This window comes from Nanorana parkeri, unplaced genomic scaffold (genome assembly GCF_000935625.1).
Source record: "Nanorana parkeri isolate BGI_ZX_2015 unplaced genomic scaffold, ASM93562v1 scaffold152, whole genome shotgun sequence".
In the NCBI taxonomy this organism is placed as follows: Eukaryota; Metazoa; Chordata; class Amphibia; order Anura; family Dicroglossidae; genus Nanorana; species Nanorana parkeri.
The window spans coordinates 1,102,798-1,119,946 of NW_017306420.1; the positions used below are offsets into that span (position 1 = coordinate 1,102,798).

The window sequence follows — 17,149 nt, forward strand, 5'->3', positions numbered from 1 at the left end:
TTTTCATTCCCATTATAAAAAAGTATGGTACAATTAAATGTTCTGCAGTCTGCCTTGGAGAGGACACAGAGAAGACCCTGTTATGGTTCATATTTGTATCTGTTACATTTACTTTACATTTAAATGAAACCTGTAATAATGGAAGTTGTCATTACTTACCTGAGAATGCTAGTTGCCTGTTCTTCTCTAGCTTTATTCCTTTCTAAGGCACTGATACAAGCATGCAGACCAGATAGTTAGATTAGATTCATAACTGCTAACTGCTTGTTCTGCCTAGTGACTCAGAAATAATTCGACAAGTGAAATAGTCCAAAAGTGCCTTTATTTGTTTTCCAATTGATCAAACAAAAGCAAAAAAACTCAGGAAATACTATAACCAAATGGATCTATATATTATTTGAAATTAAAATCTCCTTTAGGGCTGGAATTGTAATTGGCAGCTGGTTACAGTATTTTCTGAGTCCTATCAAATCCTAATTTCATTCTAAGCCCTGATGGAGGGGGAATGTTGTTGCCTCCGAAACCCATTGGCTGTTTTTGTTTGATGGAATCGTGAACAATTAAAGACACTTTTAGACTTTTTCAAGTTTTTGCTTTGGCGCCCTTTATTTCTAAACCTTGAGCCACTTCTGGATACCCAACAATGGAAGCCTGTTTTGTTTGGGAGCTGCCTTGCCAGAGCCAGTGAACTTATTTGCATAGTCTAAGGCACAACATGAAAATACAGCATTCAGGAAACTCTAGTAACCTATAATTATATATAAATTGGGCAATATTTGGTCTTGCTCATAGAATGTGTATAATGTATCAGGTGTTTACACAAACCTAGGGATCTTCCTAGAGCCAGGCTTGGCTCCCTAGCCTCTGCTCCTGCACATCAAGAAGTGATATCATCACCTCTACATCCTTGAAGTTGACCTATCATCAGACATATTTTTTCATGTTACCTGAAAACATGCTAAGTAATGTGCAACAAGTGTAACACTTTTAGGTATGTATTACCTCTCAAAAAGGTCACAGTACACCACCTGGCCTTGCTTTAATTTTTCTACTCATAAGACTACTTCCATTTTTTTCATGCATCATTCAGGTGCAACATCTATTTCTGTGACTAACCCAGTAATAAAGGCTTCTGCTTCGACACCTTTAAATGTGTGTGTCATGTGAAGGTGTTGGCCCACATGATACAAACATGTAAAAGTGATAGTGCAAAAGCCTTTATGTGCTGGGCTGTGTGTACAACTGTGCGTATAACCCTGCTGTGACTTTTCAAATTGTGACTTGCTACAAAGTTACAGTCTAAATGATCACTGGGCTGGGAAAGGGAGACTGAGGAAATGCTCTCGCTTCCCTGCAGCAGACTGAAGACATCATTTTCCCAGTTTATTCTTCTCTGTGACTGGTCACAGGGGATCTTATTTATGTGTTTTATTGGAATAAAAATTTACATTTGAACTTTTTGGGCTTAGCACTTTGTCTCCACTAGTCACAGTCAATTCACATGAGTTCATGGGCTGCTTGTAAATTATAAAAGGTGCAGCTTTTTTGAACATATGGCCGTATTTTGTAAGATGCCAAGGTATTTATTCATGTGGATTTGTAAAATGACTGATAGGTCCACTTTAACAATGTAGTTGCATCAAAGCCCACTTGAGCAGAGCTCTGCTTCCGTATACCATTATAATATTAGTTTAATTGTTCAGTGTGTTGGTACAACAAATTCCTTTTACAGTGCCCTAAACGATTAATGAACAAGCTCATTAGCTCATTGCAGAAAATTCTAATGATAGGTTAATAAAATATCTATTACAAATGAAGGCTAAAATAACATGATTTTAGAAGCTGCCAGTGTGAGTTATACAAAGTGATATATAAAATGTGCATGTTGTTAAGCCTGCTGCTTCATTTCTCATCATGGTGCTGTCTCATGAACATACAGAGGGTTGATTTCTGCTATATGAAATATGGCCCATGACAGCACAGCTGATTTGCAGTCAGTGCAGTATGTCACAAAACAGCAGATTTGTCTCTCATACAGCATTCCTGCCCTGCTCTCCATATTGAATGTGTCACCCACATATGGCCTATAAATCAGAAGCCCACAGCACTAAAGGATATTCCCAAAGAACATGCAACTCTGTTCAGGAACACTAATAGCTTCAGGGGGTTCATATTATGGTAACAGTATGATAGCCCAAGCTATCTACTTGTCACTGTTATTTTCCTATACATGGTTAATTAGAGCAAGAAAGACATAAATGCCAATGTTGTATAAGCCACTTCCTTCCTGTGTATGAAGACTTATAATATCTGTACTAATCATCACTGATTGTAATCTCCGCTAACTTCAGAAACTGAGAATTTTTGCAGTTTGGAAAGCAATGCTGTAACATTGCAATACATTTCTATTTCCAATTATTCTATTAAGATATATGTACATTTTGTAATATATAAACAAGAATCTATCACAGTGCAATAGAAGTACATCCCCAATAAGTAAATGCAAAATGAACATATACAGCGCTTCTCCTTCAGGCCACAGATGTGACTACTTAGCACACCCAGTGATCCATGTATGTGAATAGATTAAAAAAACAATAAATATCCCCACACAGTGCACACACAATATAAAAAAAACCCCTTAGAGTAGACCTTTATACTCAAAACTCAAATCCCACCAATGCATTAATCTAATAATAATAAGATAGACATGTCAGGTTTAATGCTGTTATATTTGAAATACTTACACCTGCAGAGCATTCACTTCCTGCTTTTCAGGTGCAAAGAAGTTCAGTGTGCCAACACAATGCATCCTGGGATTGCTTGCCATTGAAATGAAAAAAGAAGATGGCTGCTAGATCCCGCGAGATGTTTTGCGAAATCTCTCAGCCATTTTGTTTTTTTTTTGCCTTTTCCTGGATGACAAAAAGAACAGGGCACGGAAGGAGCGCCTTTTTCCACAGCAAACATGGCCGTCCACTGCGTTGCGGCGCCAAATTTTAAAGATAAAAAAGGTATCTAAAAATGAAGAAACAGCTTTTTTAATGAGTCTAATGTGTTTATGGTTTATTAATGGAATGTTTTTTTTTGTTTACAAATTCAATGCTGCAGTGTAAGGCCCTATTCACACGTAGCGATTTATTGCGCGATTACTGGGGCCTAAAGGTCTGCTTTCAAGCATCTAGCCCAATATTAAAGTTAAATGAAGCAGAATCAAAAACACCAAAACCACATTAAAAAAAAAGAAATTTCAGATTGAACTCCTTAGTTTAGTGTAATTTTAAGTCCCCTTGAGGTAGCTACTTCCCAAAAAGTCCACTCAGCTCACGAGTTTCTGCTCAGGGTGCTGTCGCTGTCAGCACCCTTTCGATCAGCAACCCTCGATAAGCTGATGGAAGGAGCCGGTCGGAAAATCTTCTATCGAGCAGAGTCGGCAGCCAACAAGCTGCCTGCTCTGGTCGGGTATTCTGACAGGTGCCGGTGGCACCTGATGTAATACAGTGTAAAGAGCGAGATTTCTTGATCAACATGCTGTTAATGTTGATGGATAAATTAGGTCTATTTTTTTCGTTCACCCTGCGGGTTGAATGGAAAAAAGAGATCAGTGTATGGCCAGCCTTAATCTTTCCTTCCCAGTGCATTTAATGCATTTTTGTGAAAATTCTAAATGTTGAAGAAATATCTCAATTTTTGACAAAAGTATAATTCAAATGAAAACTCTCAATTTTTGCTTATTTTTGCTGGAATGGAATGGAGGGGATATGTTCTGTGAAGAATAAACTGCCCTGGGAAGTGGGTGTGGAAGTAGATTTCCCTTCACCTCCATGCTCCATAGACTATTCATAATCAAAATATACCTACATTAAAAAAAATTAATCCAGAAAACGGAAAAAAAGAAGGGCCACTCAGCAGCAAATTATACAATGAAGCAGCATCTCATTCTTATAGTTATCTTAAGGACAAAACCCAGGAATTAAGAGTGTGAGGTATCCAGGTATCTCCCAGGTGCAATGTGCCATGACCGCCACCCCATATCTCTTCAAATCAGCACTAGAGAAAAACTGCCATAGGTGATCATGCTGTAGGGCAGTGGGGAGAAGAATCTGCACTGCCAACCAGCTGAAGGTCTGGGTGGGACATGAAGAATTACACCCTGCACTCTTGAAATAAGAGATGAGTGACAGCTTACAGGAAATAACTGGCCTCCCACCTCTTGAATACCCTTCCTGTCTAGTGACCATGTGACTAAGGCCTTGTAGGCTAAAACACATCAATATTTGTTACTTTGTGTGCAAAATGGATTACTAATAAAAGAATTTCAGATGAAGCCCTGTGTGCTGGCTTTTACATTCCTTAATACTTTACTGAATACCTAAGTGAAAACTCTATATTTCTGAATTAATGTAAAATCAACATACACCCCTGTCCTTCTTCAGCCCACAAATGTGACTGCTCGGTCATGTGGCTTAAGAAAAGTCCCTTAGGCATTAGAAAACCTTTCCCAGGTGGAAAGGTGTCTTTTATACTGATAACAAGTTCAAACAGGTGCCATTGATACAGGTAATGAATGCAGGACAGAGGAGCCTCTTAAAAAGTCCCCTCTCTCCCCGGGCCATACCACTTTATCTGAGAGCCCGGGGGAGGCCGGGAGAGAGGGGACAGTTTGACATGAGGTTCCACAGGCTGAACCACAAATTCCCCCTCTCTATTCAGTCTCAGGCCGGTCTATTCAGACATGACGCCGCGACCCACTGCAGAGGGTGTCGCGACCCACTTTTGGGTCGCGACCCACGAGTTGAGAACCACTGGTCTAGGACAACAAAGCTGATTTGGAATAATTCTCAAATTCAGCTCACTTTCTGGTCCAGCTATGTTGTCCTAGATTGTTCACTTCTCCTGCCTTCTCCAAACTCTTCCCCCTTTTGTGAATAACTCTGTTAGTGAAAAATAACTTTGGAAAGAATACCCAATCATGTATAAGGAAAAAAAAAATTTTCATGGAATGTTGCATGTAAGTGGATAAATGATTGAAGCCAGTACAACTTAACTTCATTCACTAAGCTTAGTGGAAATTCACATATTCCTTTATCACACATCAACCTTATATCACCCTTATATATATTTAGTTACAAAATAAGCTGTATAACTGTAGGAAAAAAGGAGCAGATGGCTCTTAAATTAAGTGTGTGTTTGAAATTGCAGGCTTACTCAGATCATATCAATAAAAGCAATAAGTACAATTCTATTGGTGACCTCTTTCTGAAAATGCTAGGTTCCTGGCTACTGATCCTCTGGCTTGAGTACTTTTGAGACACTGAGAAAAAACATGCAGATCAGGAAAGTCAGGGTGAAGTCAAAACTCCCAACCTGCAAAATGCATGGGCAAAAGAAAATACAGATGGGGATTTATCAAAACTGAAGCAGAGAAAATCTGGACCAACCGTGAATGTCAACCAATCAGCTTCTCTCTTTCATGTTCAAATCTTAACTGAACAAAATGAAGAGAGAAGCTGATTGGTTGCCATGGGCAATTGCTCCAGATTCTATCTGCTCCAGCTTTGATAAATCCACCCCACACTGTTTTCAAAAGGATCTTTTCATGCCAATTACATTGAACTTCAGCTATAAATAAGTACTCTATACACTTTGTGAGAGTCCCCAGGTACTCCGGTGCCTACAGTCTCATAGCTGTATATCTGTTTCTGCTTCATTTATTCTGTGGATCTATGCTTTGTGAATCTCTCCTTCTGCTTCCTAAATATAAACCCACTTTACAGCCACCAAAATCACTTCTAACAGAAAGCCGTCAGCTCGCAGAAGGAATGTAAACCAACTCCCAGCTGCTATAGTAACCGAACGTTTGTTTACAGGGCCCTGCTGCCTACATCGTTAAATAAAATGTACAATCTTTCCTAAGTTTGTTTTGGATAAACATGTAAAAACATTAGGTTTATGTAAATATTTTCAATATGTCAATGTTTCAAAACATATTTGTGTATGATATGTAAATATATGTGTAATTATAGGTGTACATTGGAACAGCTATATTTGCTCAATAACTGGCTCTTCCTCACAGTTCAAATCTATATTGGTCGGGTATATTACTCACTGAAAATAATGCATTCACTGTGTGGCTGATAGCTAGTAAAGCTCCCTCTAAGGGCTTAGCTAAAAACCTCTAAATTTCACTTGCAGAACACTGAGCTCACCTGGTGTGAGAGAGAAAGAGGACTACGAATCTGTGGTTAGCAGGCCAAGTTCCCCTAGCCGAGTGCCCGTTCATGAGGAGCTAGGGCTGCACATCCAACAGTTGGTGCATCCTGCCATGTAGTCAGAACAGAGAGGGGGATTCCACAGAAGCAGCATCAATAAAAGGAAACATCAGTAAAAAAACATTTAAAAAAACAGTAGGCAACATTTTAATATGCATTGCAAGATGTAGTGTTAATAGATAGAAAAAAAAAACATTAAAGGTGAACTAACCCTTTATAATACACTATACTTTCATTTACATGAGCAGAAATACAGTATTGTTTCCCATCTTGGCATGTAAAGTTACCTAGGAAACCAATTCTCACTCTAAACCTTCTCCAGTCAGTAGAGGATCTCTAACCCTCAAGGTTGCCGGATTATATGTCTATGCTTGTTTATGTTATGTCCAGTGCCCTGTCACTACTCTCAGGACATATCATATAGGATTCTCTATAGAAAGCATCTGGTATTCTGGTCTTGCCGGCCGATGCATATGACTGTCACAACTGTCAACTAACACACAGTGTTGCCTTCGTGCACCTCTAAACTCTGTCTAGCTGATTATCAGGGGGGTACTGTGAGAGGTATTAAATACCTGTGTCTTTAATGCATACTGTCCAAATAATAGAACACGCAATAAAACCAATACTAACTGATGATAATATTTAAAAGCACCGAGTGACATGAACTTCCTCTTACCTGCTAGACATCTGAACTACCAAATGGGCTCTGATATCTCTTGTTGTTGAGAATTCTTTGCCTGAGTTTGCAGAATTTCTAGATCTGTCAGAAACACCGAAAATTATAAGGTTTGTGGGAGCAGAAACAGGATCCATGGTGGGAGATCTTGTTGCTGGAGTCCCCAAGAGATGTAAGAGGCCTGCAGATAACTTAGCCAACCAGAATCCACCAGAACAAAAATATCTTTGGTTGAATAGAACTTTTACATGTTTTTGCTATCCAGCATTTTATTTTTTAAAGCTCAGATTGAAATGATGAAATGTAATGCTCACCTTTTTCCAGATTTTCTTACTATGACAATTTGTAATATGCTATGCATTATTTGAGATTACCATCCAACAATTTCTGGTTTGTAATAGTTGTACACATTTTTGGCCTTATGTGGTAGCAGCAGTGCCATTGCTGCAGTCAATTTCAGGTTAGTTATTCCCTTATTAGTAACATTGGTACATGCAGCCATGGGACACATTCAACTACCTTTCTATTTGTCCCATGCCTTCAAAACAGTACATGGCCATGCATATTATATAACAGCTCAATCGTGTAAATAAGCAAGCCATTTTTATGTAACGCCCATTAATTTGCAGTGTTCCTTACACAACAAAACCTTAAAGTAGTATTACATGCTCAAACTTTTGTTTTTTAATAATGAATTCAGATCATAAAATATACATTACCAAGCACTTACAATCGTCATATTTCCAAACAGCTGGCTCCAACACTCTCAGCTTCCATGGACCTTCTGTCCAATAAATGATCACAAGGGATAGTACAGTCTCTGGAAACTGTGCATCTATCAGCTTGGAGGAGTGGAGAACATGGAGCTGGAGAGTGTCTTGCTTTGCTGTATCTGTGTGTTTGTGGAGACACACATCTTACTAGCACACTCAAGCTTGGCTGCATAGGACCCTGCATTAAAAAGGAGCCACACTAAAACAGGATATCCGGACCAGTGCTCAGGGGACCAGCTGATTCTGCAGAAAACTAAGGGGGTTAGTCACTATTGAGCCGAAGTATAGAGCCGTAGCTTCGGCTGATCCTTCGGCTCTCTACGGCCTGCTCAGCCCTCCGTTTCAGTCGAACTGAAGGGCTGCTGTACAGGCTATTCACAACTCGCTGTCTCAAAGCATCACGCTGTTTACTTTTTTATACTTTACTTAGAGTGTACATTTGGAGAGACCATTTAGGTGTACATGGTGCACTGCCCTGCAGTGACCGGCATTACCATCCAGTGCACTGTGCAAGTTCTGTTTATTACTATGTACTATGTTATGAACAGGGAGTATAGAAAACAATATTTTTGATGTGCCCTATCAGTGACCGAAGTTGACCAGTTACTAAAAAAACGCTAGTCACTGCTGATGTGAACAAGCCCTTATACCAGGGGGGCCCATTAGGTAGATCGTGATCTACCAGTAGCTCTCAAAGCTGATGCTGGTAGATCACTAAGGGTGTGAATGGCGGCCCCTTTATTTAATTTTGGTATATTTATTTAGCTACGGTATGCACACATGATTACCTATTAGCCTGAGTCTGCTGAGCCAAGCTCCCTGACATCTTTTTGGTGGATACTGGTGGTTGAAGTGCTATGTATTACATCAAAGAATATTAGTTTACACAGACTGTTGCACTGTACTGTTTGCAAAATACAGCAAGGTGAGCCGGGAGAGAGATCGGGGAGAGACAGACAGGAGAGACAGCCAGGAAAGAGAGAGAGGAGAGACAGCCAAGAGAGGGAAGAGAGACAGCCAAGAGAGAAAATGAGGAATGACAGCCAGGAGAGAGAGAGCAAGGAGAGACAGCCAGGAGAGAGAGCAAGGAGAGACAGCCAGGAGAGAGAGAGCAAGGAGAGACAGCCAGGAGAGAGAGAGCAAGGAGAGACAACCAGGAGAGAGAGAGCGAGGGAGGTGTTTTTTTTCATTGGTAGATCTCATGTAGCTCGTCATTTGAAAAGTAGATCTTAACACCAAAATTGTGGGCACCCCAGCCTTACACTATTTGTTTTTTGTTTTACAACTTTGAATTCATACCACTTTGTAACATTGAGATCTTATTATCCATTGCCATACATCTTGCCAATTTCACCCTTTATTTATGTCCTACCCTATCTGATCTATCCATCCATTTGTTTCTGATTTGCCTTCCCTTCTCCCACCTAATGAACAGTAAATACCTCTACAACATTCCTTTAACTCTGTCACTGCAGGCCCCCTTCCACTCAGGTGTACATAATCTATAAAACAAATGTTATACTCCAAGAAACTTCAGCCCAGAGCTCTGTGATCTTAAAATGTACCCTCTTGACATCTATCTCCTCTTCCAGAACGGAGAACCGCCCGACTCACCGGGAGACCAGGTCACAGGGCATCAGACCCGAATCGCTGCCAGACACCTCTCCCGAGGTGGTAGAAGGGCCGGAGATAGCTGAGGGACAGACACGGCCGCAATCCCCGGGCCGCGGTGACGTCATCGATACCGCGATGGCAGAGAATCGGGACCCGAATGCAGGCCAGACTCCTCCGACTGGACCCCGAGGTAAGGGGATTACTGTGGCTCTCCCCGCCCGGCCTCACAGGGATCAGACACCCACATCACCCTGCACATCCAGGGAACCAGCGGATTGGTCCCTCCCCCCAGTGATGGACACTGCTGAGATCTGAACCCATATTACACTCGCTCCAGGACTCTCCTGCAGGGGCCCCTGAACAATCCCCCTCCCCTGGGATACTAGATGCCTACCTCAGACGCCTCATAAGTGCCCTTCCCACTAAAGCAGATCTGGCATCCACCTTTCCTACTAAAGCGGATTTTGAATCCTTTGCTACTCGTATTGAAACTGCCTACAAGCAGGACCTGGCCGAAGTTAAACAGGAACTCTCCTCCATTACTTCCCAGGTTGCTTCTGTGGAACAAACGCAATCTGACCTTCTCCGCAGGGTCCTTACCTTGGAGACCGCCCAATCCACTTCTCAACAACTGTCTGCCGCTGTCCTTCATCTAGATGACTTAGATAATCGGGGCCGACGGAATAACGTACGCATTCGAGGACTCCCTGAATCTACTGGCCACTCGGACCTTAGGGCCACTGTCCGAGATATTTTCAACCTTTACTTGGACAATCCTCCTGATACGCCCATTGAGATTGACAGGGCTCACAGGTCTCTGGGCCCCAGGTCTCAGGACTCGAACAGGCCGAGAGATGTGATCTTCAGAATACATTTTTACGCTGTTAACAATGATATTATGCAATGTGTGTGGCGTAAAGGTCCATTAGACTTTGACGGTGCGACTATCCAGCTATATCCGGATCTCTCCAGGCGTACCCTACTAATGAGGCGTCTACTCCGACCACTACTGGAGGCTATACGGCACTCGGGTGCTACCTACAGATGGGGTTTCCCGTTCCATCTGGTAGTTCGGAAATCGGAAAGGACCTTTACATTGAAGACTCCTGAGGATCTACCTGCTTTATTCGCCTTCTTGGAGATTGAGTGTATCACGGTCCCGGACTGGCTTCACCCCTCTCTGGAGTCGACTGGAGTGCACTCACGCAACCGAGATGGCCCCCCCCCGGAACACCACTCCTTACCGACCACGCTCCTCAGGTGGCGTCTCCAACACTACTCGGAGGACAGGGCTTCGCACTGGTCCCCCGAATGCCCGAGAGGCCTAACTCCTACTGTTGCCATACCCCATCTGAACTACGCTCCTCCTTATACCATTGCTCCTTTCATGATTGACTGTCACTTGTTTCCTCCAGGTACTTTGCAGTATTCTATTTTATTTTGACAGAACCGGAGGTGGACATCTAGATCCTCGCAATGGGCTCCCCCATCATGCTGCATCCTCACGGAGGGACTTCAGCAGAGAGGTACCTGACCCGTCAGGTGGCGAGCTCCCCCCCTCCCCCCAAGTTTATGGGGTGTGGATTGGGAATGAGACCACCCTACATATACCCCCTCGATAGTCCATACCTTTGCTTCCTCCCATCAGGAGCCCACAAGGTTAGGCATATACGCCTCCCCTATCGGATAGGTAGCGACTGGTTTCATTTCTATGTATCCAGGTCCGATGGATGGACCTGGAACTGGGCCCACGTCCCCCGCTTCCGCATTATTTTCTTGCTGGACTGCCGGGGGCCGGGGCCTGGGACCTGGAGCCCATGGAACCCCCCACGCTCTCCCCCATACCGGTATTCCTTATACCCACGGAACAGTGGTGGGGAGGAGGAGGGGAAGGGGAAGCAGCAAAAGAGTAGACTCAGAGTAAGAAGTGGAATTGATGTTGTTGTTTATGGTTATCTTCTGCTCTTCTATGATCCTCACTAAATAACTATGCAATTCAATGCCTGTTAACTTAAGTGCCTTGATATGTTATCTCTTGTTTTTGATGTTTTTGATGTTGTTCCATGATGTATTATGCAAGTATACCGTAAGTCGATGCCCGGAGCTCTCCCATGGCTCCGTGACCTTTGCCTTAAGCCTATTCCCCCATTTAGGCCCTGAGCGCACCGGAGGTCCCTCCCCTGGTGTAGTTCTTTTTGAGGATTTATCCTCCCTTAGTTTCTTGTCTTTGTCACCCTTTTGTCTGCCCTCCTCCCCCTCTTCCTTTCTCTTCTCCTCCTCTTCTCCTCCTCTTTTCCTTCTTCTCTTTCCCTCCCCCCTCCCATCCTTCTTCTCCCCCGCCTCCCGCCCTCCCCTTCCCACTCTCTCCTCCTTCCCAATCCCCCCCTAGACTCCACGGACGGTAACCTAAGTATCTGGGAAACGACTCTCCTCGCCCGCTATGCCCGTCGCAGGGACCACCTCACTGGCATCCCTCAATGTCAAGGGACTGAACACACCCGAGAAGAGATCTATGATCTTGCAGGAGTTTAGGAGGTTGAGAGCCGAAATTGGCTTTGTTCAGGAGACTCACTTTCGGACAGACCAGGTCCCCAAATTCCACAATTGCCACTACCCTCATGCTTATCACTGCTCCACACCAGACTCTAAAACTAAAGGGGTGAGCATCCTCCTCCATCGCAATTCCAACTGGAAGCTTGTAGACACGTGGTCCTGTCCAGAGGGAAGGGCCCTATTTGTCAAAGGGACTCTAGGCGGTCAACTTTGCACTTTGGCTAATTTGTACCTCCCTAATGTACATCAGATTTCCTATTTGGAACGGGTGCTAGATCGCCTATCCCTGTTTGCAGAGGGGGTATGGGTAGTGGGAGGAGACTTTAACTTTGCCCTTGACCCGTTAATAGATTCTTCTATATCATCCTCACACTTATCCTACTCTGCCCTTCGACGTATTCGTAAATGCCTGAAACTACACCAGCTGATAGATGTCTGGCGCCTACTTCATCCCACCGACAGGGACTACACGTTCTTCTCTAACCCTCACCAGTCCTATTCAAGAATTGACATGTTCCTGATTCGTCACTGTGATCTTCCTCGTTTGAAAGCGGCGTCCATAGGCTCTATCTCCCTCTCTGACCATGCGGAAATCGTATTGGATTTAGACTTATCCCAGGCCCCCCCCCCTTGGACCTGGAGACTAAATGAATCACTCCTACAAAATGACTCGATATCTCATTCGGTACGCTCTGAACTACATACATATTTCTCCATCAACGACACCCCAGACTGTGATCCCATGATTTTATGGGAGGCCCACAAAGCTTACATTAGGGGAGTCCTTATCAAACACGGTTCGCGAGTTAAACGCGCTAGACTGACACAGATTACTGACCTGCTTACTAAGATCCATACCCTCGAGACTCTTCATAAACGTACTCTAGCGGTTGGAGCTATTGGGGCATTAGGGATCGTCACGACACCCCTAATAAGCCTTGTATACAAGAAAAGAAAAGCGGGGCTTTAAAAGTGTCCAAAATTAAACGCGCTAGACTGACACAGATTACTGACCTGCTTGCTAAGATCCATACCCTCGAGACTCTTCATAAACGTACTCTAGCGGTTGGAGCTCTGGGGGAACTGACGTCCTTAAGGCTCCGCTTACAATCCCTATACATGTTCAAAACTAAAAATGCGCTGACCAAATGTAGAAGTTTCTTCTACGAATTTGGTGACAAATGTGGGAAACTCCTTGCTCGGGCTTTGCGAGCCCAGCGGGAACGGTCCTTTATCCCGGAAATTATGACCCGCACCCAATCTAAAGCTTCCACAAACAAGGACATCGCAGAGGCATTTAGACAGTACTATAAGTCCCTCTATAACCTTAAGGCCGATTCTATATCCCAGGGTGACCGTCCTCTCCCGGAAATTATAAACGAGTACCTTGAAGACTCCGGAATGCCTCGACTCTCGAATAAGGATATCTCGGTCCTAGATTCCCCCTTAACTCCTGAGGAGCTAGCTCTAGCCATCTCCCAGACCGCCACCGGGAAAGCGCCTGGTCCTGACGGCTTCACCCTGGCCTACTACAAAACATACCAGGATCTCCTTTCCCCCTATTTTATTAGAGCATTTAACGGGGTGGGATCTGGGGGTGCTTTCCCATTGGATACCCTCAGAGCCCATATTACAGTGATACCTAAGGAAGGTAAAGACCCCCTCGCCTGCGCTAGCTATAGGCCCATTTCTCTCCTAAACGTAGACCTCAAACTATTTACTAAAATTTTAGCGTCCAGGTTAGCCCCCCTAATGCCTGCGGTAATACACCCCGACCAATCGGGCTTCGTACCCACGAGGGAAGCCCGAGACAACACCACAAGAGTCCTAGCTACTCTCCATGCCGCTAACTCCAGATCCATACCCATCATGCTACTGTCCACAGATGCCGAAAAGGTCTTTGATAGAGTGAATTGGCAGTATATGGACTCAGTCCTGCAATATGTAGGACTGGGTAATAGGATGTTGACATGGATCAGGGGGATCTACTCTCACCCTACAGCACAGGTCAAGGTTAATGGCTCCATGTCCCAACCCCTAGAAATTGGTAATGGCACGAGACAGGGATGCCCCCTGTCCCCCCTCTTATTTATTTTAACCCTGGAGCCCTTCCTTTGTAAAATTCGATCCCATACAGATATCATGGGCATTCCCACGGGACCATCGACCTCCCAAAAAGTAGCAGCCTTTGCGGATGACCTACTATTCTTTCTCTCTAACCCTGTCATTTCCCTGCCCAATTTAGTAGAAGAATTTTGCCGATTTGGAACCCTCTCCAATTTCTTAATAAACTATTCCAAATCGGAAGCGCTCAATGTCACCCTCCCCACGTCGGCGGCTCATGGGCTTCATGCGTCTTTTGCCTTCAGATGGTCTACCTCGGCAATCCATGCACATGTCTATAGCTACTTTACTTGACTATCGTCAGCCGGGTCCTAAGATGGCCACATAACTGTTGGTTGCATTGTAAGTCCTGATGCTGCGGAAGCTCTAGCCACATACCACTATGTTCCGTTTCTGTATCTCTTGATATATTACCTGTATTGTTTGGAAAATGTGAAATAAAGAATTTATTTTAAAAAAAAAATTTACCCTCTTACACCAAAATGTAGCCATGCATATAGCTTTCAAAGATTCTCTTACTGACCTGGGTCGTGCCCGCTCATTTTCCAATATTTTCAGTCTGCTCCACCACATGTCAGACCCTCTCAACAGGTAGACCACAATCCATTTAGTTGAGGTAATCCTATTTACAAATGATTCTATCCATATTCCTAGCTATAGAATCTCCTATAACCATTACCAATCTGGAGTTTACTGTTCCTCTGTCCCGTTACTACAAGATGAAGTTCTCTGATGACCCTTGGGTAAAGCAAATCATATACACAGATGCCTACTGTTAAGAATCAATGCCAGGCCTATTTTTTTTTTCTAAGAACTGCCACTCTGTTTTGCTACAGTTACCCAGCACCTTACCTTAACTATTTTGAGCCTTTTCTCCACCCACCACATCTATTTCATTGAATTCCACATGAACAAGCAGGAAACTTCACTTAAGGTTATCAGTCTCTCTCAGTTTTGCATCTTCTTGCATTTTGTCTGAAACAAAGCTTCCATAGGACAGTCTCAAAATCTGGAGCAGCTGTGCACTGCCACCAATCAGCTTCTCTCCAGTTTGTTCAGTTAAGATTTGAAAATGAGAGAGAGGCTCCGATTGGTTGCCATGTACAGCTGCTCGAGATTTTGTCTGCTCCACTTTTGATAAATTCCCCCCAATGTGCACTGCACAAAATCTTTAATATTGATGCATTATATAATTTACATTTTTAAATTGCTGAGCTAATAAAGCTATCCAGCTAACACTCTAACTGTGATAACTTAAGAAAGAACTTTCCGTTAACCTGAGTCTGATTTCTATGTAGCCTGCTAAATCAGATTGCAGAGAGCATCTGTCATGTACCTTAGTAGGAGCCTGACATAATGAAGGTGGCCTCTCTTGCTGCTCTTGTCCAGACACCCCTGAAGATGATGGACAGTAAGTGTAGCGATGGAAGAGGGGCATAAGTGCCTGGTAGAAGCTTGGTGACACCGGAAAGGATACAAATGGCAGAATATGTAGATCTGCTAACGAAGTCACTTCTGCTTGAGGATGCCAACAGCTGATGAAACAGCACCAATGCAGAAAATAGAGGAACAGGCAGGGTAGATAAGAGGTGGTCAGCGAGGCACAGAATCGACAGGCAAAAGCAAGGTCAGAGACATGCTGGGTCGATAACTTGCGGTCAAAGTGGTACCAAATCAGCAAACAGAAGAGTGGTCAGGATGCAAGCTGAGGTCACTGAAGCAGGTAGCAAACAGGAGAGTCAAGGTTCATGCTGGGTCAATAACAGGTAGCAGAATCAAGATCACACACTGTGCACAGCATACAGGAGCTAGCTGAAGAACTGTCTTTGCTGAGCAAGGGCAGTCTGGCATCATTGTTTGAATTAGGCACGCGCACCTGGGCAAGACGTCCTGTGCATACGTCCACGTGCAGGCGCATGGGTATGTGCCCTCCTGCTACTGAGACATTGCACATGTGCTTGTGCATGTGCAGCCGTTCGCACTGGACAAGAACAAGCCAGACTTCCTTGACAGCACCTAACATTGTCACTGGGACATTAATTTCTGAAGTTAGTGCTGTGTAACTTTCTACTTCTCTGCTTCCTGTAGAATCAATCACATTCAAAATTCTCAGGCAGGCTTGTATCTGGTTGGCGAACCTGAGAAATGTCTTAATACTGATAGTAATGGGCTTTCAGTACATGAGATACATGTTAGTCTACAGTGGGTGTATAGCAAGCAGGAGATCTCAGATCAAAAGGGATAGGGATGGACTGGTGCCCTAGACCATTGCACGCATAATGTAATGCTGATCAGGTGGGCTATACTCCTTGCATGCTTTAAATGCTATCATGTATGTTATTAAAGATAACTTTGTGAATGTGTGCATAATGCCTCTAGTCTTTAGGCATAAAAGACCCCTAGGCTCCAACATAATAGCTCTTCAAGGGCATAACGAGAAAATGAAAATGTGTTGCATGTTGTTTTTATGCTTATTCTTGTGAACACATAGCCTACCTTCCTTTTAATATTAAGCATAAGATGAACGGTGAATATATTAGATATTCATAGTAAATGACTGTCTTCAGTTAAGCAATTAGATGAGCAGCATGTGTCAATCATTTGTTCTATCATTACCCTGCTGGAAGCGCGTGTGTACCAGATGTTTGAGGTATGAGCTCAGACTCCTACTGCAGCTCTCTACATAACCAGGTAAAGTATCTAAAATACACACACGCAATTACAGTTCATTGTCTTTTAATGACTATAGGGTAATAAAATATAGGGAACAATTTATCAGTATGTAGAGAGCATAAGCCATTAACAAAACCAGCCTGCGAATAAACATGATAATTAACTGTTTGGATGCAAAATGGCTGAAATTCACTTCACTGAAAACGATAATAGCAACAAAAAGTATCCACATGATACAAGGTAGAGCTTTAAAGGAGAACTATAAGGTGAGTAAAAATCACTCAGCCTCATAGTTCGAGCCGACGTGTGACAATTAAACTGTCACACGTCGGCTCAATAGATCGGGAAGTGAGCAAACACATACAGTCGCTCGCTCACTTCTCGATCATCTCCCTGAAGAGAGCCGTGACTGTCGGTCATGGCTTCCTGCAGGGATCCCCCCCCCCTCCCCTCCCCGATAC

General features: G+C 43.5%; 1 long non-coding RNA gene across 1 annotated transcript in view; it reads right to left on the reverse strand.

Annotated features, from left to right (window-relative positions):
* Positions 1 to 2,702: 2,702 nt before the first annotated feature.
* LOC108785235 overlaps positions 2,703 to 17,149 on the reverse strand; it is a 17,614-nt gene continuing 3,167 nt past the window's right edge. The window contains exons 2-3 of the long non-coding RNA XR_001941120.1: positions 10,111 to 10,114; positions 2,703 to 2,822 (exon numbers count right to left, since the gene is read on the reverse strand). This is a non-coding gene — a long non-coding RNA (uncharacterized LOC108785235). The remainder of the gene's footprint in view (positions 2,823 to 10,110; positions 10,115 to 17,149) is intronic.